The sequence below is a fragment of the Ambystoma mexicanum genome, chromosome 6q (assembly GCF_040938575.1).
Source record: "Ambystoma mexicanum isolate Mex_15411 chromosome 6q, UKY_AmexF1_1, whole genome shotgun sequence".
NCBI lineage: Eukaryota > Metazoa > Chordata > Amphibia > Caudata > Ambystomatidae > Ambystoma > Ambystoma mexicanum.
Genome location: NC_090937.1, coordinates 1,636,400,014 through 1,636,421,400, shown reverse-complemented (window position 1 = coordinate 1,636,421,400; position 21,387 = coordinate 1,636,400,014). Strand labels below are relative to the sequence as shown.

General features: G+C 45.4%; 1 protein-coding gene across 1 annotated transcript in view; it reads left to right on the top strand.

The window, feature by feature from the left end:
* LOC138516928 (uncharacterized) overlaps positions 1-21,387 on the top strand; it is a 382,418-nt gene that overhangs the window by 31,725 nt on the left and 329,306 nt on the right. The window lies entirely within an intron of this gene.

The following is a 21,387-nucleotide window of genomic DNA, read 5'->3' as shown; positions in this document are numbered from 1 at the left end:
ACGATGTAAATCTGAATCGTGCCAATATAATGAAGCTGCTGCACTATATCCCAGCTCTACGTATCATATCATCTGACGACATAGCGATCGTAGAATACAAATCAGAACGTAGAAATGATTGGGTCATTCTTCACATGAAATCTAGACACGTAGCAAAACCACTGCTCGATGCCAAAGATGACCTACTATTTTATGGATTCGATCTAACGATATGTGACGAGCAGTCTTCATCCAATACTGTCAACTCAAATTCTTCCAAAACCACCGGCCGCAATATGTCAAAAAGAGACGATCTGTGGAAACAGCTCAGAGAGCAGTCTTCGCTCTCATCCAACATATATAACCGGAACAAGCGCGATTAGGATAACGTCGGGTCAAATTGTATGACCCCACTGTTAACCTCATGGAATACAAGAGGATTCACACATTTGTTTCAACCAGGATCAGCGGCAGTTCTAAGAAGCCTAATTATTTGCCTGCAAGAAACTTGGCTCTGTGATTTACCTGTCTGTGATGGATATTCCGTGGCACTAAATGCTGCGGGGAAAAATAAATTTGGCAGACCATTTTCAGGGCTACTCACGCAACTAAAAAACACATTCGAGTGGGCTGTGATCGACAGTTCAAACCCAAGCTTGTTCGTGCAAGCCATAACCCTAGAATCAACATGTGAAGCCCACTTTAAAAAGAAAAAACATCTTCTGATAATAATCACTTACTGGAACCCCGCAATGATTTCAGAACTTGAGTACTTATCATCAATCATGGCGCAAATAGATGCCAGTTTTGAGCAGTTTGACGACCCTTTCGTCCTGATCTGCGGAGACCTAAACTATTCTTGGTTCAACCAAGACAAAACACGCATCTCTCGGAATCAGTTTAAAAATCTTTCTGACCCTGCCGATCGCGGTCACAAATGGGAATATGAATTAAGTTTGCGACATTGCACAATGCTGAACGGCTGTACCACAGGCGACATTCCAGCAGCCGACACCTGGCATAGAGGTCAACTAAGAAAAACCTTAGACTATATCTGGGTGTCTGATAGTTTACACCGACACATTTCCATGCTGACCATAATAAAATCGGCCAAGAGCGATCATGATGTCTTGAGGGTATTTTGGGAGCTGAAAAACAAAACTACCCAGCCAAGATACAAAACATCCCTAACTACAAACACTGCGCAAAACCGACTAAAGATAAATAGCTGTCAGATTGACATCCTGACCGCTGACTTTTGTCACGATAATAAGCTGGGCAATGCGAATAACTACGTGCCGTTGTTGTTGCAATTTTCTTCATGTTCAAATAGGCATAACATCAAAGTGACAAAAAACAAACATTCTTTCAGTGAAGAACTATCTGAAGCCAAGAAGTCGCTAAAAAAGGACATTCGGCGGTTGAAGAAACTACAATGAAACTAGAAATGCACATGAACAAATTGCGAAGAGACGATCATGTTATCGAAACTGGCTAAAATCATTTGACTGCATTCGTGACCAAGATCAAGCAGAACAAATGCTGCATGTAATAACACAAAAAGATAGCAAAAACATATGGGAGCTAATTAACAACGGCCATTTAAAACAGACGTTTGCATTATCCAATGGTGTGTCTGCATCCTGTTGGGTAAAACACTACACGTCTGTATTTACATCTTTGGACGCTGTGGAAATTGGACCAACGCTGTCGGAAAGCCGCAACTGGCATACAACTGAATCTGTAGAAGATATCGAAATTGCTATTAGAAAGCTCAAGAATTCAAGGGCGGCGGGCCCAGACGGCATATCAAACCTAATGCTGAAAGCTAATAGCAAACAATGGGCAACTTTCATCAAAGCACTATTTGATCGAATAGCAGCAACACAAACTCTTCCGGCCACATGGACTTCAGCAGTAATTGTACCAGTGTTCAAAAAAGGCAACCGTGAAGATCCGGCAAACTACCGCCCTATCGCGTTGCTCGATACTATGGGCAAAATATTTGCCACATTTTTACAAAAAAAACTTGCAAGTTGGGCTGACGAAGCAAATCTGATCGATGAAAGACAAACTGGCTTCACAAAAGGAGTGGGAATGGAATTAAACCTACTGCTTCTCAATCTGGTAAAGCTGGACGCCCTGAACCGCAAGAAAAGGTTGTTTCTTGCATTTGTTGACCTCAAACAGGCCTTCGACACCATTAACCGACAACTGTTATGGTCAAAACTCAAGGCCTGGGGTTGCCCACCACAACTACTGTCGCCCTTATTGGCACTTCATTCGAACACTACCATCCGTGTGCGCACGAATGCAGAGGGAGACTTAACAGACGAAATTGTAACAACAAAAGGTGTGAAACAGGGCTGCCCGTTAGCCGCATTACTATTCAAATTGTTCATCTCAGATCTTCCAGCAGCTTTGTCCGTAACAAGGTCGTTTCCACCGAAGGCGAATGGCAAACAGCTCAGCTGGTTATTCTATGCCGACGACATAGTCTTACTTGATTCCACCGAAATTGGCCTACAAAGACTTTTGACATCCTTACAAGTTTACGTAACTCAAAATCATCTGGCAATAAATGCTATGAAATCAAAAGTTATTGTCTTCGGCCAAAACACGCAGGCCAAGAAGCCAGTCTTCACCTGGAAAGTTAATAATGAAGCGCTAGAAAAAACCGCTGCAGTTCGTTACCTTGGAGTGTTGTTCAACACCTCTATCAGAGAACAGAGTTGGACCCTTGATGTTTTATCCCAAATGAAGATTCTCGCTCAACAAGGATCAAAACTGCATGCTAAGTATGGAAAATTTACTCTGCATCCATTAATAACCTTTTACATGCAAAAGGTATCTCCGGCAGTAACATTTGGAAGCGAGGCAGGATTGAACATAAAAGCGTAATTTTGGACTCAAAGCGAGGGGTTCTTTTGGCGAAAAGTTTTGAAATTACCCCGATGTCTCTCAATGGTTTGAATCAGATATGAACTGGGCCTTGAGTCGCTATATAATCTAGTGGTCTGGAAGTCGCTTTCAGCGCTTCGAAAAATGCATCTATCAGCACCAGAAAAAGCATATGAGATCCTATCTGAACAGTCTAACGATCCATCAGCAGGCCTACTAAACAAATGGGAAGCAAAACTGAAGTCAATCCTACTCGACGCTAACATCAACATAGAATTGTTGTTGTCGACTCCGCAGATAACGAAAAAAAAATTTCATCAATGGAATTGGAAATCAAACATGAACAAACGAAATGCTCTTACTTCATCATTAGATCTGGGAGTCTCATCAAAGAGGCTCGGAGATCTGCCAAGATACCTTGAGAAATTTCCCTCTAGACACCACAGAAATCAATTTCTAAGATTACGTCTAAATCTCTATAAAACTCGTGAGGTGCTGATGCAAAGGAAAGATCTGTCTACACCGAGTAATATCTGCCGGTTCTGTACGAAAGATGTGGAAACGAGCAAACATTTGATAATGGGGTGCCCAGCAATCGCTGCCCAACGCTCCTTGCATTTGGAACGTTTTGCACCCAAAAACGGAAATATGCAGGACTGGTGGAGTTACTTAATTTCAGGGACAAACACCCAACTAACCTGTGCCACCATTAATTTTATGGATTCGATTCTTCCTAACCTTGATGCGTTATAAGTCATTAAGAGCTGGAATTAGTATATTCCTGTGTGTTTGTCTGTGTACACCCCTCCGCTCGTTTTTTATCATCTTACTTTGAACCTGTCACTTCATTTGTAAGGATTGTATTATGTAATCATTGGAAAGAATGACAAAAAAGATTGATTTTTTTTTTACAAAACTAATGTCAATAAAAAAATAAAAAAAATAAATAAGATTGCCAGGATAGCGGCATATTTGTACCTATATATGGGAGCCATACAGAATAAATGTGCTGAAGGCCATGATCTGGCAAATAGGCAACAGATGGCGTTAGAGAAGGCCCAATTTTATCTGGACTCTTCTGAGCAGAGGCTGCTCAGGAGCCAGGAGTCAGAAAATGACAGCAGACAGTACATCACTAAAATAAAGGAGGACATGGATGTGCTGCGACAGGAAAAGGCTGACCAGGATACCAGAATTCTGGCGTTACAGAAGGAGCACCAAGACAGTTTGGACTCCTTACTGCAGAGCCAGAAAAAGCTGGAGCAACAATTAGATTTCAATGAGGTATGTGCTGAGCAGGTAGTCACCCTGCAAAGCCACCTAGATAGGGAAAAGGCAGAAAGCAATAAATTGATTCTGAAAGACCTGGATAGCCAGGCGGAGTTTGATCAGGAGCGCCAGAAAGCTGGTGCCTTCCAAAGGCAAAGGGACGACCTGGCGGCACAGATGCAGGCTCTTAGTCAGGAAAGGGATATCTTAGGCCAGGAAGTCTGCCACTTAAAAAGGAAAATTGAAGAAAATCACCTGGCCCTCCAGGGACTGAGTGACCTCCAAAAAGAAAACCAGAGCTTGTTAGAGCACACCAGGAGGGTGGAGGATGCTCGGGCAAGAAAGGAGCAGGCCAATAGGGACACAGCTCAGGAGGTAACCCTCCTGCAGCAAAGACTGGCCCAGTACTCCAGGACCAATCAGGAGGCGCAGAGAGAGAATGAGGCTCTCTGTCAGCACAATGATAGGCTCCAGCAACAGGTAGCCATGCAGGAGAGACTGATAGAGTCTAGTAAGGCCTTAACTGAGGAACTGAAAGCGCAGGCTCTGGCATTGCAACAGGAAGCAGGGGCGGATAGAGATGAGGTTCGCTGGGAAAGAGAAACTCCTGATCATAACCTCAGGAACCCTAGTACCAGAGGCCTTCATCTCTCCTAGTCCCTGGACTCTGCCACCCCCATGTCCCCTGGCGCACATGAGCACAGGGCCACAGGGATGGCAGATTACTATCCAGCTCGAAGTATGGGGCTCATAGGCCAGTACCTCCCAGGAATGGATGGGCGGGCAACCGGGTATGGGCACCCAAGTACAGTCCAGTTTAGTGGGGAACCCCGGGAGAGTAGGCCCATTAAGGGCATCCTGAAAACCTCTGCCCAGTTAGGTCAGTGGGAGGGGTACCCATCAAATCCTGGCAGCAAGGAGGGATCTGAAGACTCCTCTGAGCGCCACAGGACACAGGAGACCAGGTCCCCACATTCTGCCAGCCATTCCCAGGCTCGCAGAATCCGGGAAAACCTGGAAGATCAGACGGGCACCTCTGGGAGCAGTGCTTCTGAGTCGGAGGATGAATGGACCAGGGTTAACCGAACCAAAAAGGCCAATAAGGCAAAAAGGGCCTTGCTTAAGGATCCCTTAAAACAGATTAAGGCAATCAGGAGTGTCATCACGGTTTATCATAAGAACGCCAAGTATTCTGTTTGGGAACACTTGGAGCTCTATGAGCAAATGATGGAGACTTTCCATTTGAAGGACAGCAGTAGCTGCATCCAGTACGTCAAATGGACATTCTCCCCAGAATACCCCAGTTTCTTTGCGGGGCTGGAGGACCAAAACCATTCAAGATGGTCCACATATAGGGCGGCCATCTTAAAACATTTTTCTGTTCACAGAAATCCTCAAGAGGCTCGCAAGGCAGCCTACAATTTGCAATGTGGGGAGGATCAGGCCCCACAAGAGTTTGTGCAAGAATTAAAGCGTGCTTTTGCGCAGACCACCAGAAGGGTGCGCACGGACAGCAGAGAATTTATCAATACATTTTTCCATGCCTTGCCCAAATACATCATGACCCAGCTTGTGAGAGATTTTCATGAGAAAAGATCTTTAGACTGGGTCATTGAGCAAGCCACCCGGATCTATGAGGTGCAGAAACCGGTAGAAAACAAAAGTAATGCGCAGAAAAACCCCAAAACCAACAGCACCCCTGCTGCTGCCAAGGTGGCAGAGGTAAAGGTCACCCCCGTTTTGGATTTGGAGATGGGGGGGCCTAAAAACCTACCTGCACCTAATAACGCCAAGCCCAGAAGGCCCTCGGGCCAGTCACAGACAGGGAGTGAAGGAGGTAGTCCCACAAATGGGGTCCCTCGCTCTCCTGACTATGTAAGTCCTGGCTACAAGGGAAACCGACCCAAGGTCCTAACCCGGGGAACTTCCCTCCTAACTTCCCACAGGAGGGCAGAAACTTACCAAACCCTGGGCAGAACTTTTTCCCCAGGTATCCACCCAACTTCCAACCCCAAAACCATCCATCCTTCTTTCCCCAATTCCCTGAGCCCAGACAACCTAATCCGGGAGATGGGAGGCCAAGGGTGGAGGGGTACCCAAATCTTCCCAACCCGGGGTATTACCAGAGAAGGGATAGTTACCCTTCCCAGGATCAGACCAGGGGAGAAAACAGGACCCCGTATCAGCCTGAGCGGGTTTCCCAGTTAGAGCGCCAGGTCCAAAATATGGCACGGGATCTGGGTCACATGCTGAGGGCGCAACAGAACCCTCAGATGAGCATGCCGGCGCATAAGGCACCCAACTCTGGGCCTGGTGCTCCAGAACAATGACGGGGGCAGCACCCCGATAACCCACCGGTTCCCAGGGAGGAGGCACAAAGGGAAGGGGGGGGGGGTAAAGCCTTGGAGGAAACTTCCTTCCTCACTTGTAAACAGCCCCTGGAAACCCAGGAACCGGAAACAAAACCTCCTGCCCCTGAAAGTCTGCCACCCAAGGAGCAGAGGGGGGGTAGGAGAAACAAGGTACCCAAACAGACCCAGTTTGTGGAGGAGGTACAGATCTTCCAATTTGAGGGAGAGGGATCCGCAGAGGATCCTGGGAGAAGGATCTTCTCCTTCAGAGAACTCCTCCCAAAGAAAAATGGGTTCCAAGGGAGTCCAATATAGACTGGGGAGATGTGGAGACTGAGCTACCGCCGCCCATCATCTCATCCCAGAAACAACAGCAAGAAAATCCCCTGGTTCAAATCCATCCTGGCGACTGCCTCCAAAAAGGGGGGGTGGCCCAGAACCGGAACCAGGGAGGGGAACCCAAAACCGCATCAATAGACTGGGTAGATGTGGGGATCAAGCTGTCGCTGCCCATCATTCTATCCCTGAACCAACAATACGAAAATCCCCTGGTTAAAACCCATCCTGGTGACTGCCTCCAAAAAGGGGGGGCGGCCCAGAACCGGAACCAGGGGAACCCACAATGGATCTGATCTCCAGTTGCCGACTTTTTCTTTCAGATTCCCAAGGCTCTCCACAGAATTCTGCCCAAACCTCTTCTCTTGCAATGTCCAAAACCAGAAAATTAGCCCACCAGTTGTCCAAAAATGTACATTATTTGTGCCCCCTTGAGGAAAAGGAGGGAAGATATTATGCCCCGGTACAAGTACAGGGGCAGGGTACAATCTCAGCGCTGGTGGACCCGGGATCTCAAGCTACCCTTCTGTCCAGAAGGGCCTTTGATGAATTGAATGCAGGAAGGGGGGAGAATTACCGTATTCCTCTCACCTCCCTTCCTGGACAACTCCAGAACTTTGACGGGAAGGAAATTCACGTTGAGGGGACTGCAGATTTGGACATTAAAATTGGGCGACATAAGTTGAATCACCCGGTCATAGTTGTGACTCCAGAGGGCACCCCTTGTTTACTAGGGAATGACCTCCTGAGAAGGTTGTCACCCTTAATAGATTGCGTAAACAAGGTCCTCTGGACCCAGACTAGCCGACCAATAAAATTAAAACAGAGTGTCAACCATGTTAGTTTAAACGGCACATGCCACATGGTTGAACAAAAATCTGACCAAGTAGAATTTCACTTCCAGAACAACCAAATTCCAGACGTGACAGTAATAGCAGTAGGACAACAGACTGGTGATAGGGGGTCCTCTCTATTTCTGAAAATCGACCTTCCTTCCAGTTTAAAGTGGTATTCCACGCTGGAAGGAAACACTCTGAAATTCTATACTAATTCACAATCAGACATTCCCACTCCTATAGTCCAGAAAGAATTGAAATCAGCTCAGAGCCTGGCTGATGTTCAGCAAATTGGAGAGCAGTTGTTCATCCCTGTTCAGTTAAATGATGGGAAGGACTCTGTTCGCGCCCGAGTGTGTGTGAAAAACGGTAAGAGCTTGATCAGCGATGCCATGTTTCGCCAACTCCCAAAAGATCCAGCCATTCCCACCTTCAAACTGATAGACAAATGGGAAATGGACCTGGAAGCACCTAATTCCAAACATCTCCTGCCAAGCAGGTGTATGCTCAAAATCTCCATTGGCAACAAGTGCATAGTCCACAATTGTTGGGTCGTGCGAGACGTCCCTGCCGCCTTTTACTTAGGCAGTGACATTCTCAATCGCTTTGCCATTAGTTTGGACCTAATAAACTTCAAAGCTTGGTCCCGATTAGCGGATAATCCCATGGGCTTTGATGATCCAGAAAAAGCATTTAGGTCAGCTCAATTGCTACCTTATGCAGTTGAAATTCAGATTAAAGAGGAAGTCACCATCCCAGAAAGGACCCGAAAATTCTCCCTGGAAGTGAAAGTTAAAAGAGGACAATATTTGCAAAACCCTGATGCTTACATACATCTAAACGCTTCTCTCCAACAGCAAGGGTTGGGGGTAAACCCAACTCCATTAGTCAACATAGAACATGACACCATTCTAATAGAGGTGGATAACAGCGACTTGAAGAGTATTACTCTAGCCGCAGGCACCATTATTGGAATGGCGGTTGATGACCGACATTTTTCCATTGATTTAGGTAATGAACTGTTAGGGCCAATCCCCAAGGACTGCTTTGACAGTGACAGTGATGACAATACAGGATTTTTACCCGGCATGGGGGGAACTTCCTGGTGTACACTTCTTGCCCTTATGGTAAGGAAGATGTGACTTGTGACTTCAGGAGGGATGAGGTGATTTTCCAGGTCCATGAGGGCTGCCCTTCCCACCTGAAGCCTCCAGTCCAAATCAGCACTCTGACCAGGGACTTCTCCACCCAGCTGGAGGAGGCCGCTGAAATAGCCAAACCAGAAGTCTTTCCAGGCTTCAGGCAGATGGTGGAAGAGAGAGTCAACCTAGCTGATGCCTGTGTGACTCTGGAACAGAAGCAAAAGTTGAAACAAGTCTTCTTGGATTTCCAAGATCTCTTTGCGGTAGACTCATATGACTGTGGTCGCACTGACATCCACACAACAACAATTCCCACGGACCCTGGCATGACTTCAGTGTTTGTGAAGCAACATTGCTTGCCTCTCGCATCAATGGAGTCCCTTACTGAAATAATTAAGAACCTTGAGTCCCGGGGAATAATTCGTCCAGTCCACAGCACCTTCAATAATCCGGTGCTGGGAATATTGAAGCCAAACGGCCAGTGGAGACTCTGCGCCGACCTTAGGGAGCTCAACAAACGGGTCCATACTTCACGATGGCCTCTTCCCTACATTGACCAAGGGCTGGCCCAGATTCAGGGGTCACAGGTATTCACTGCAATAGACCTGACCAATGGGTACTGGACTGTGCCTGTCAGTAGGGAGGACCAATACAAACTGGCTTTTACCTTTGGGGGCCAGCAGTACACATGGACCCGGACTCCCTTCGGATACCTCAACTCCGGCAATTAATTCAACATTTTCCTACACAAGGCCATGCCCGACCTGGGTGCAAGGGGTAACCTGGCTTATGTAGATGATGTCTTTATCAAAAGTTCATCTGTGGAGGAACACATAGCGGAGATCCGTTATGTTCTGACCCAGTTGAGGGCCGCCGGAGCAAAACTTTCCTTTCAGAAAGCACAGTGGTGTAGAACCTGTGTTAATTTCTTGGTGCATGAGATTACTCCTCAGGGTCTCTGTCCCCAGGAAAAGAAAGTGGAAGCACTTCAGAAACTGAAAGACCCCACAACTCTGCGGGAACTAAGGAGCCTCCTTGGGCTGACTAATTACAGCAGAAAGTTCATTGAGGGCTACGCAGAGATCACCAGACCCCTGATTCATCTCTTGAAGGGGGGGGTCAAGTGGGAATGGGGTCCAGAACAATCCGAGGCAGTAAGACAACTCAAAAGAAGCCTCTCACAAGCGCCTTGCCTAGCTTACCCTGTCAGAAACAAGGAGTTCTTCCTAGAGACAGGGTTCTCTAATACGTGCTTGACGGCAGTATTATACCAAAAGCATGACAAGGTCAATAAAGTAATCTCCTATGCGAGCAAAACTTTATCCTCTGTGGAGAAAAAATTCAACGATTGTGAGAAGGCACTCCTGGCAACAGTGTGGGCATTGAAGAATTACCGCCCGTTTATCCATGGGGAACACATCATAGTGGAGACTCCACACCAGCCTCTGCAATATCTCCAAAGTGACAGAATCCGGGCCGGAAATGTGAGTAATTCCCAAATTACTTCCTGGATTCTGTCAATGCAAGGCTTTCCTGTGGAGGTCAGATATGGCCAAAACAAGAAGAGTCCCCTCGCGCAAGGTCTGGCTGACTTGCATGATTGTGCCAGAGAAAACTGTCTCAAGGACGAAAGTCTAAAAATCAAGGACAACATGGAGGCATACCTTAATTCCCCCCACAAAGCCTTTGAAGAGGACAAGTGTGAGGGAATGCCCACTGTCTATGTGGATGGATGCTCTTACCATGTTGACAACAACGGGGAAAAAGAACTGGTGGCCGGCGTAGGGAACGCATGGGTGAATGAGTCCCCAGAACCCTCCGCTGGATACAAAATTGGTCCCCGAAGTAGTCAGGTGGCAGAGCTGATGGCTGTGCATCAGGCCATCCTCACCGCTGTCCAACATCAACTCCACGAACTGGTCATAATCACAGATTCGGATTATGTACGGAACGGGTTTGTGCAGCACCTGGTTAATCGGAAAACCAGAGGCATGTTATGTGCTAATAACAAACCCTTGAAACATGGGAAGTTAATCCAACATATTGATGATCTGGTCACCTCGAATGGGATGACCATCTATTGGAAGAAGATCAAGGGTCATTCCAAGGTAGAGGGACCAGACAAAACTGGAAATGACTTAGCTGATCAGCTGGCCAAAACCGGGGCCATCCAAGGGGATCTAATCGAGATTGGGTCCTTGTTGGGGGAAATCCAGGTCACTGCTATCACTAGGTCCCAGACAAATGCTCACAATGATCTTTCAACTGCACAATGGAGTAAGGAGACCCCTGATGCTGATTTGATTACAGCTCAAAAGGGGGATCCAATAATTGGTAAGTTTTACCAACACATTGAGGACCCTGAGAACTTTCCCCTGACGGATACCGATTACATTGGGAAAGAGGACCTTAGAGTATTGATGAAATGTCCAAAAATGTTCCGGATCCAAGACTGGTTGTTGGTAAGGAAATCCCAAGCTGGCCATGATCAGTGGGTGGTTCCTACCTCATTCCGAAGCCTGATGTTAAGTCACGCCCATGATGCGGCTACCGCCAGTCATAGGGGGTTTCATACAACACTTGAGATCTTAAGAGAGGTTGCATACTGGCCACACTTGGCCAGGACCTCAACCAATATTTGAAGGGTTGTCTTGTGTGTGCACAATTTCAGCCAACATCCCTCACACACCGGGCGCCTCTCCAAAAGAGGGGAATGACACTCCCATGGTCAGATTTACAAATCGACTTTGTAGGCCCCGTGATTCGCTATGCTAGGGGAAATAAGTACATGTTGACCGTCACATGCTTGTTTACCAAGTGGGTGGAATGTCTCCCAGCCCCAAATTGCAAGGCAGAAACTGCAGCTGCCCTGATGATTAACCACATCTTTTCCCGTTTTGGTCTACCTCAAAGGATTGAGTCAGACAGAGGTAGCCACTTCACCAGTGAAGTGATGACAAAGATGTGGGAGATACTGGGGGTTAAAAGGAAGATACACATTGCTTACAGGCCAGCTTCTTCTGGAGCAGTGGAACGCTATAACCGGACCGTTGTGAGCATCTTAAAAAAGTTTGTGGCAGATTCTGGGCCAAGTTGGTATATCCGATTACCTCTGGTCCTAATGGCCATCAGATCTACCCCTTCATCTGCAACCAAAATGTCACCATTTGAGTTGATGACGGGGCGCAAGATGGTGCTTCCACAGCATTTGCTCTACAGGACCCAAGAGCAGACACTGATAAATGCCTCCACAACTCATGAGTATGTGGAGAATTTAAGGAAACACCTCCAACATGCTTTTACTTATGCTCAGCGGAATCTAGAAAGATCAGCTGATAGCATGAAGACCCACTATGACCTGAAAACTTCCAGGAAGGAATATCAGGTGGGGAACCGGGTCTATCTATACAATTTCCAAAGAAACCAGGCCAAACGGAGGAAATTTCTGCCTACATGGAAGGGGCCGTTTGAAATTATAGACAAGATCTCCCCTGTAGCTTATAAGATCCACATCCCCGAGGGTAATTTGGCAGAGGGGGAAGACAAGTGGGTCCATATTAACCAGCTAAAGTGTTGCCATCCCAGGCACACTCTGCAGCCACTGGAGGAGTCCTCTGCAATACCCGAGGGGACCGCTCCAGATTAATTCAGTTCTAACCTAAAATATCCTACATGTAGCCTATCAAATTCTGTGTTTCTCAAATGTATATGTTCTTGTCTCCTAAATTAAAAAAAAAAAAAATGTATATGTTTGCCACACCATTAGTAGTGATGGAAAAATGTCTATGAGTAGGTATTGCCGCTTCTGCTTTGTCATCCTAGGAGAGATGAAACCATGGAGACTGGCCAAGGAGAATGATCCAGGGACCGGGACCAAAGATCCGAGGGGCCCGGGGTACCGCCCAATCTTCCCATCAGGACCGGCGAGGAGAACCGATCGATCCAACCGGATGGGGGGAAAAGATGCTGAACTGTGCCATCTACCGGAAGAAGATGAGGAGAACATCCCAGATCTTGCGAGTTCCATCTGTGAAGGATCAGAATGGCCATCGCAAGAGGGGGGGGGGGGCTTGTGGGATGTTTTTACCCATGCATCCGAGCCCTACCACAAAAATTGTACATTACTGGCATTGAAAACATCATGATGGCCAGAACTTCCCAGAAAATGCACAGGGAAATGCATGAAGAATAGGCTGCCACCCATTTTTGCCTATGTTGTGAGCACAGGAGGGCACTGTCTAAAACCACCATTGGGCTACACACAGTAGCCTGAAACCATTGCAAAAGGGGCAATGCTGATTGCCAAAAGCAACCCATAACTATTGGGAATGCATTTTCTTCAGGTCAAATATGGCTAAATTATGGGCACAAAATTATTTTACTGCAGAACCACACCAGTGCCATGTGCTGAACCTGGATAATATACTTTCAAGTAAAATCCTTTCTTGTTTGAAATGCATTAATTCAAGACAGATCCCAAAAATGGATGCAGTACCGACAAATTCCTCGAGGCGGCGCTAGCGGTCTAAACTCTGACAGGAGAACTGAGTGCAGTAGCTGACAAAGGAATCTGACTCAGCTGGGCTTCAAAGGCTGTGGGTTAATTAAAAACTTAGCCACCTGCTGTTCCCAGAAGCCAAAAGGCTGGGAAACCTCTCACCTCAAGAGATTCACACCAGGAGGTAGGATATCACATGACCCTCTTGATTGATAGAAGGCAGTCTGGCTGGCAGCTTGCTGGAGCCCACACAAAAGGCTTTTTTCCCTTGAATAGGAGATGATAATTTTGAATGTTGTCTGTAAACAAAGACCTGCCAGCAAGGAGAGACATGTTTCCTGACCCACCCGAGCTTCTAGGAGGCGGACTCAAACACTTTGGGGGGTTGAACTGCAACAAATATATATTTTATAAAAATACTGATAACTCTTTGTAACCAAATGACAGGAATGTGCAATTTGGGGATCCTTAAAATGAAAAATGTACCCACGATTCAAGACCAAATTCAACTTTGTACCATGTTCTAGGACCGAACCCCGCTATTTATTGATATTGCAGACACTGTGCTTAAGCTAGATCAATGAAAATTTACTGGAGTATGTATGGACAGGCCGTGTATATGTGTATAATTTTTGATGAAAATCCAATGTTGCATAACCCACTAAAATCGAAAATATGTTGCCATTTCTGAATCCCAGCTCGCAGGAACTGGAAGCCAGACAGGGACATGTCTTAATTCATCGGTAATATGTACATGTAATGTCAAACAACTGTGTATCTGGGAAATATGTATTTGGATCAAATATAGATTTGTGTGTAAAAATGACAGGGGTGGACCCTCTGGCCATAAAACCTACCTCATCACTCTGACTCACAACTCAGTTCCCCCAATCAAGGGAGAGAGGGAAGCTTGGCCAATGATAAGTTGAGAGAGGGGCTGGCTTAGTGATGCTGCGCACACACCCATTTTCAAAAGAAATAAAAAGAGCCACTGGAAGCCAGACAGGGATTCACTTTTCATTTGCTGGCGGAGCGTGCTGACATTCAACTTCACATCCAGAGACTTCAATCCATCAATCTTCAGAGACCAAGACTTTACTTCAGAATTTGTAGCAGAGAGGTCAAACCACAAGCTAAATCCCTTTTTAGCAGGCCTCAAATCATTGCAAACTATTCACAGCCGGGCGAGCTGTTTGAATTCTTTGCCAAGAACTTTTGCCAGAAAGCAGTGCTGTACCCAGAGAAAGCAGAGACACCCAGAAAGCGGAACCAGAGATCCAGACGCTGTGAGCAGAATCGGTGCCTGACAGACCCAGCAGAGCGGAGCTGACCCAGACGCTGTGCGCAGAGACCGTCCGTGGCGAGGGAACCGCAGCCAATCCTGACGAGGCCATTCCTTCCAAAATCTAGTGTGAGTACCATAGGACTGTGCAAAACCCAATCTCTAAATTTACAATAATCTAATTCAATCTATTTTAATCTATTAGAACTGCATCCTAGAAATCCTGTCACCTGTCATTTTTAAAACTGTCAGCTGTCATTCTGAAACTGTGATTTCAGTTCTGAAAAACTACTTTCACAAAATCGTTCATAACTCCGGAACCGTTTGTGCTAGGAACGAGATTTAACTTTCATCTGAAAGCTTAGAATCTAAGCTTACCAAACAACCTAGAACCGACTTGCTTATATTTTTGCCGTAATCACGATTCACGCACTCGCGAAAATTACAGCGATCTACGATTTGGCCTGATTTCTTTATCTGTAAAAAGATAGCTGCTTTTGCTTTCCTTTGCTAAAAATGTGCTTGCCTCCTAATTGCCTCCTAATAACCATCGCTGAATCATTGCTAAAGTGAGCCTGAACTCATCCCAAGTATCTCTCACTCACCCTGAACCTCCTTAGGGGAATTAAAACCATTTTCAGCATATTTCTCACTTCATTGCCACCACATTCAAAGCATTTTGCCTGTGTTTAAAAACTTCTACCTGTTTTCATCTAAGCTTGCTGGGGGGAACTGAATTTCGTATTGTACTGTGATTGTATTCCTGAAGACTGTGTGTGTTACTTCCATCTCCTTGCCTTGCATATAGGGGGGGTTGAATTGCCACCAGGGGAAAAGTGAACATATTATCTCTTGTGAATCCATATCAGTTGTTTTCTGTACTGCATTTTTATTCATCATTGCATCTCTTTGACCTTAAAGCATTCTCAGTGACCTTATCCTCAATACTACTCCTAAGTAACCAAGTCAGTTTACCAGTAGAACATTATCCATTGTTGATTACTGCTCATATTCTTAAGTGTGATACACAATATCAATTTATTATAAAAGTGTGATATCAATTATTAATTTATTATAAAAGCGTGGTATCTATATTTTGTTTTATTTCTCAAATAAACCTTTTAACTTGCAAAACAGAACTACTTCTTGGCTCAGTGGGGTCAGGGGGATTCTAAGAGAGGGGTGTTATATAGGGGTAGTCATCCAGAACACATGAACTGGACATACAGATATATCAATAAGGGTTTCCATTCAGTATCCCAGACTAGGCATTGACTTAGCTGTAGTGTTGAATTGAATCCTCTTACATCCCATAGGACTTGATTTGACAGGCAGATATATAGCTTCAGCAGTCCAGAGATTCTAGTAGAGCAGGCAAACTCTGTGCAGTTAGGAAGGATACAGAAGCGAGGCCTTCTCTCTACACCCCCAGACCCTAAACCCTCCTCTGTGTCAACTCCACTCTCGCCACCTCACCTATACATTTCAGGAATGTGCTCAAGAGCACTCCTCTTCAAGGAATGGCTCCCACGTCCACAGTCCGCTCCCCACCCACAGCGTCTGATCTGCCCCTCCCTTCCTCTGATGCCATGTTGCCCGCCCACCCCTTCCCGGTGGTTAGCCCCCTGCTCCCTTGCACTCTTCTTCCCTCACCAAGTACTTTACCTTTGTAAAGCGCTCTGTTGCTTTCAGGAGCTAGGTCCGTGCTCAATAAATACCTTCATATTCTCAGTATTAACTGCTGTAGAACCAGGGTGTATTTCCTCCTCTTTTGCTACCCGTCTCTGAAGGTACGTGTGCCACCCAAAGTAGCCCCAGAGGAAGGGGTGAAACTCTTTGCAATGTCGTGTTTTCGTATCTGTTCTACCCCACGACCTGCCATTTTCAGTTCCTTGATGCACCAGGACCTGCACGCGATGGCCTGGGGAGCATGGCAAGGGGGCTGTGGTATGATTCCAGTGTGTGCAGATCTGAAGAGGGAGAGCTCTCTGTGTGGTGTAAGTTTGAGATATTTTGTGAGCTTTCTGGAGCAGGAGCTAAGGGGCTCTCCAGGTGGATAAGGCTGTGGTCTGTGGTTCTGTTCGAGCGGAGCTTAAGGAGTGTGTGGAGATGCTTTGGTGTATTTGTGGTGGGTTAGTGTAGTGTTTAGGCACACTTAGTGCTCCTTTGGAGGTGTACATTTCACTGTGACGTGTTGGCGCCTCAGGTGGGATGTATAATGGTTTTGAAGTCATTATTGTTACCATATCGTTCCCCAATCGGTGCCAAGTTTGATTGCATGTACACACCATCCACGCACAGGAAGTTTGGACTTTCAAAGTGCACGTGAGCAACTACAGCAAACAGTGAAAGGAAACACTGTTTGCTTTTGCTGATGACTCACCGGTGCGGCCAATGACCAGAGAGGTGGCGGAAATGATCAGCCAATCACCAGAGGGGAAACTGACCAGGCGGCTTTGCTTTCTCTGTCGTTTTCCTTCAGCCCCTTTTTAGTTTTAGATATTGGGGGGTGATTAAACTCACACTGTAATCTGCAACTATTGCCCTGATGGACAGCTAGGAGGGAGATAGCATGTGAGGTCATAGGGTAACCAGATAAAAAAAGTAAAAAACCGGGACACTGTAAGTATTTGTATTTTTGTATTTTATTTATATAGCGCACAAGGCCCAAGGGCAACCGGCGCGTCATTTAGTTACAGGCATGGTAAAAATAAAGCATTAGAATAGCCTATTGGGCTTCCTGTGCGCTAAACAAATGCGAATAAATAAATGAATAAATAAGTATACATATATACAAATTATACAGCATGTAATTACAGGCATGGTAAAATAAGACAGTTGAATGAGATATACATAGAGGGCCATTTATAGAGGGAGTACGTAATGTGAAAGAGCAGGTGATGGCAGGGAGTCAGTGACACAGTTGTAGAAACCCTGTGCGTTATGATATTGGAGTCATGACGAGTCCTGGGCAGACAACCGGGCAAGTAACATAAAAGTAGGACTAACTCTTGAAAGTGGGTGTCAAGGCACTACACTTCAGTAGTGTTTGGAGGAGAAGGGGTTTTAAATGTTACTGTTCAAAGAAACACATATTATAATTAATTTATCTCAAACGAACACTATCTTAAGTTGTAAAATGCAGCATTTCCTGTTTGCAAGATTATGCATTCCTGCCTGCCACCTATGAAGACTGACCAGAACCACTGCAGTTTCCAAAGGGAACCTGATCTTGAGAAAGGGGGACAGGGCACCAAATACCGGGACAGTCCTGGCAAAACCAGGACATCTGGTCACCCTATAGGAGGAGCACACTGCTTGATTATCCATTAATCCTTATGGCCATTCCCACTAACTCCCAGCCCAAAACCCCATTCTCCTGGGACTGCTTTGAGCTGGCTCCATCAAGCAGTAACATGAAACTTTGACCTGCTAGTGTTATTTCTAATTAGCCTGCCAAGAGGTAATGGTTAATTTTAATTACACATGTAATGTGTTACTGGTGTAATAAAAATGTTTTACTAAGTATGCCTTCAGCTATTTGATTTATGTCTGTTCTTTGCATTGAGGTCCAGTTTAAAAACCCACTGACAGTCAATATTTTCAGCTTGTTTATAAGTATTAGATGGGTATATGCCAGGACCTCCTGTCTGTCCTATGCCTGTTTAATAACCCCATCTTCCAGTTGTTGCCATTTTATGCCCAGGTATTTCCGTTATGGCAGCGCATAGCAAGTGTCTGTCCCAAAGGCCACAGCTGTTGCGTTTGTCAAAGCTTGTAGTCAATTGAAGTGACTGCAGTCATACGATTAGTGGCAACTACAAAGTGTTCTGATGAGGTACAGGCATGGGCGTGCCCACAGTATCTTGCATTGCTGCTTTGCTCAATCACTATATTAATACCATGACTTATTAAGAGTAATACTGTACAATGAACATGAAAGCATCACCTGCCAACGCTGGATTGACTTCCTGTTCTATACATGGAGGAAATGACACGGTTTATGCATTATTCACTTTATACCCATCACAGCTTTGTCTGTAGTTGTGTGTTTTAGTGTAACACGAATAGACCTGTACTGAAGATCTGTGTGTCACATAGTCCCATGTGTTTCATTTGGATCATAGCTTTCTAGTTATGAATATAATGTCTCGATAGGTGTCAGAGATGAACCTCGAGCCATGGGTTTCATTTTCCCAGGCAATGTCTAGTCTCGCCCCAGTGCAGCAAGAGCCCTGTTCTGCCCTCCCCGGCCTTTGCTGCTGCCTCGCCAACACAATCACATCATTGCAATAGAAAGAAAGAACGCGTTCATGACTTGTGCTTAAAGACTATAGCACACACAGGATTTCATTCTCACTGTCCCATGTTTTTTAATTGTCTACATGAAGGGCGCTCTCCTGGATGTTGCAATCTATTCTTCCAAAAGTCAGTCTCAGTTGAAAGTGTGGCAAGTGCCAATAGGCTTCTGGCTGCTGAGTGCTCTGCTCATATGCCCTCGCTAATGCTCCCAGGGAAGAGTGGAAGAGGGGGAAGGAGTTGGCTGGTGGGGACTAAGAGTACACTCACCAAGTACATGAAGTAAAATTAAGTTAGCTCCAAAAAGTCCATTGGATGTAAGGGGAGACGAGAGGAGGAGGTGGGCTATAAGCTGAAGCAGCCATGGTGCCTGATAATGGAACTACTTAGACCATAACCGTGCCCACCATATTGTGAGGGCTTATTGGCCACACCTGGCATACGGTGAGAGTCCCTGAGGATAGGATGCCAATATCTAGAACAAGTCTCAAGATGGCAAACCTGACTAATGGTGTGAACACTTGGGGATGTGATGCCAACACCTGGTGAATAGTGGTAGGCCAGGTGGGCAGCTTGTGTACAAGACCTGCTGTGGGAAGTGGGGTGATGAAATGCAACACGGGTGCAAGACCCCCAATTTGTGCTGACTCGACCCTTCATCTTCTGTGCTATGACTGGGCAACAATAGTGCTGATTATTACAGTGCTTAGAAGTGGCCCTTCTATACAAAGCTCTATAAAATCACAAAATTATTATTATATGATGCAAGTATAAGGCAAATTAATTTCAATCACTAGTAAATTGTGCGAGTTGTTGTCTGGTGGCAGAAGCTGGCAATTTGTTCTCTCTCTCTCTCTCTCTCTCTCTCTCTCTCTCTCTCTCTCTCTCTCTCTATCTCATACATATGTATTCTGGACATCTACACTACCACACAATGCCTGTTATTCCCTTAAACCAGTGCTCTGAGACCTTTGTTTTGGACTACAAACCCCATCAGCCCTAGCATGTGTAGTCAGTGGTGGGGGTTCATGGGAATCATAGTCCTAAACATTTACCCTGTCATGTTTTAAACTCCTTGCACCTTTACTTAAAACTTAAAGAGCAGCAATACCCATAAATATATATTGTTTTTTAAAAATAACTGCTCAAACAGTAACTCTTTCGTCTCCCAGTTGGCCAAAGTCTCTGTGTCACCTGGAAACTTGCTTTCCAGTCATTGACTTTTATGCAATAAACAAATCCTCCAAGAAACAATGTATTGACTTAAGTTTCAAATGAATAACCTATAGGAATTCAATGATTTTCAAAAGAAACTCCAGTGATGTCCAGATGACCTGGGCCCGTTTGATCCCCATAAAACTACAAATAGTGTCGTTCAAATACAGCCCCCAGACAAAAAGGAAACTGCATTTGGCTACATCAGGCCTACACATGCAGCGCATGGAACACATTGTGGGCTGGCAGAGAAGAGGCCAGCATTTCATTGTCAAACTGCAAAACAGGAACATTTTTCTGTCTTTGGATAAAACGGAGACACCATGGAAATGTGAGCCCTCTGCAGGTTGAAAACCAGGAACATGGAATATGAGACTACACTGCAGAAGGGAATTCAAAGGCACACTGTTGGCTGACAGACAAAAGGGCAGTATTTCACTTGCAACTGCCAAATATTAGAATGCTTTTTTCAGAGCAAATGAAATACACTAAATGGGCCTTGCATTTGGGTGACTAGGCCAAAGCCCTGAAACTACCTTCTATTGTCAAACGGGAAATTATATCATGCCTCCTATGTGAATGAATATATGTATATTGGCCTACGCCAAGCTGCTTGTAAGCTACTTGTGAAGAAATTCGTGTTGCAAGGTTCTGACCCTAGAATCAATGTAAATCGCCATTTTAGGTTCTCTCTCCCTGTAAAGCCACCCTGTGAGTTAAAATGGTGGACGATGTCATTCAGAATAGAACATGGCCGTCTTGACCTCTGTGTACAGCTAATATGTAACTTGCCTGCAGGCCACTTGTTAGTGTCATGATCTGAGACCTTGTCCTTCGCTGACCTGTGTGTAAAGGATTACCTGTGTCAATGAATCGAATCCATGAACATATGTTAAAGAACAATGTATTCAAATACTGAACTGAGAACACTTGTTTGAACTACATTGTATAATGTTTGAGAAGACTTTATGTGGGATTCTAAAGTACATTGTTACTAGGTAGACTTATTGGCAAATGCATTAAAGGCAAATCTTAAGGACACAAGTTGTACGACCTCGGCATGAACCCTAGATTAGTGATGTATTTATGGAATAGTTAACCCGCAGTAGGGCTGGATAGCATGCTGAAAATTGTATAAACGCCTGACTGTTTCAAGGTATATTTGCACTCACTGAGCACACCGAACCATGCTGGAGTTTGCTGTGTTGTACTGAGGGCCGATAGCTATCTGATTTGTCTTTGACTTTTTTTGTAACTGTTCAGTGTAAATTAAAAAGAT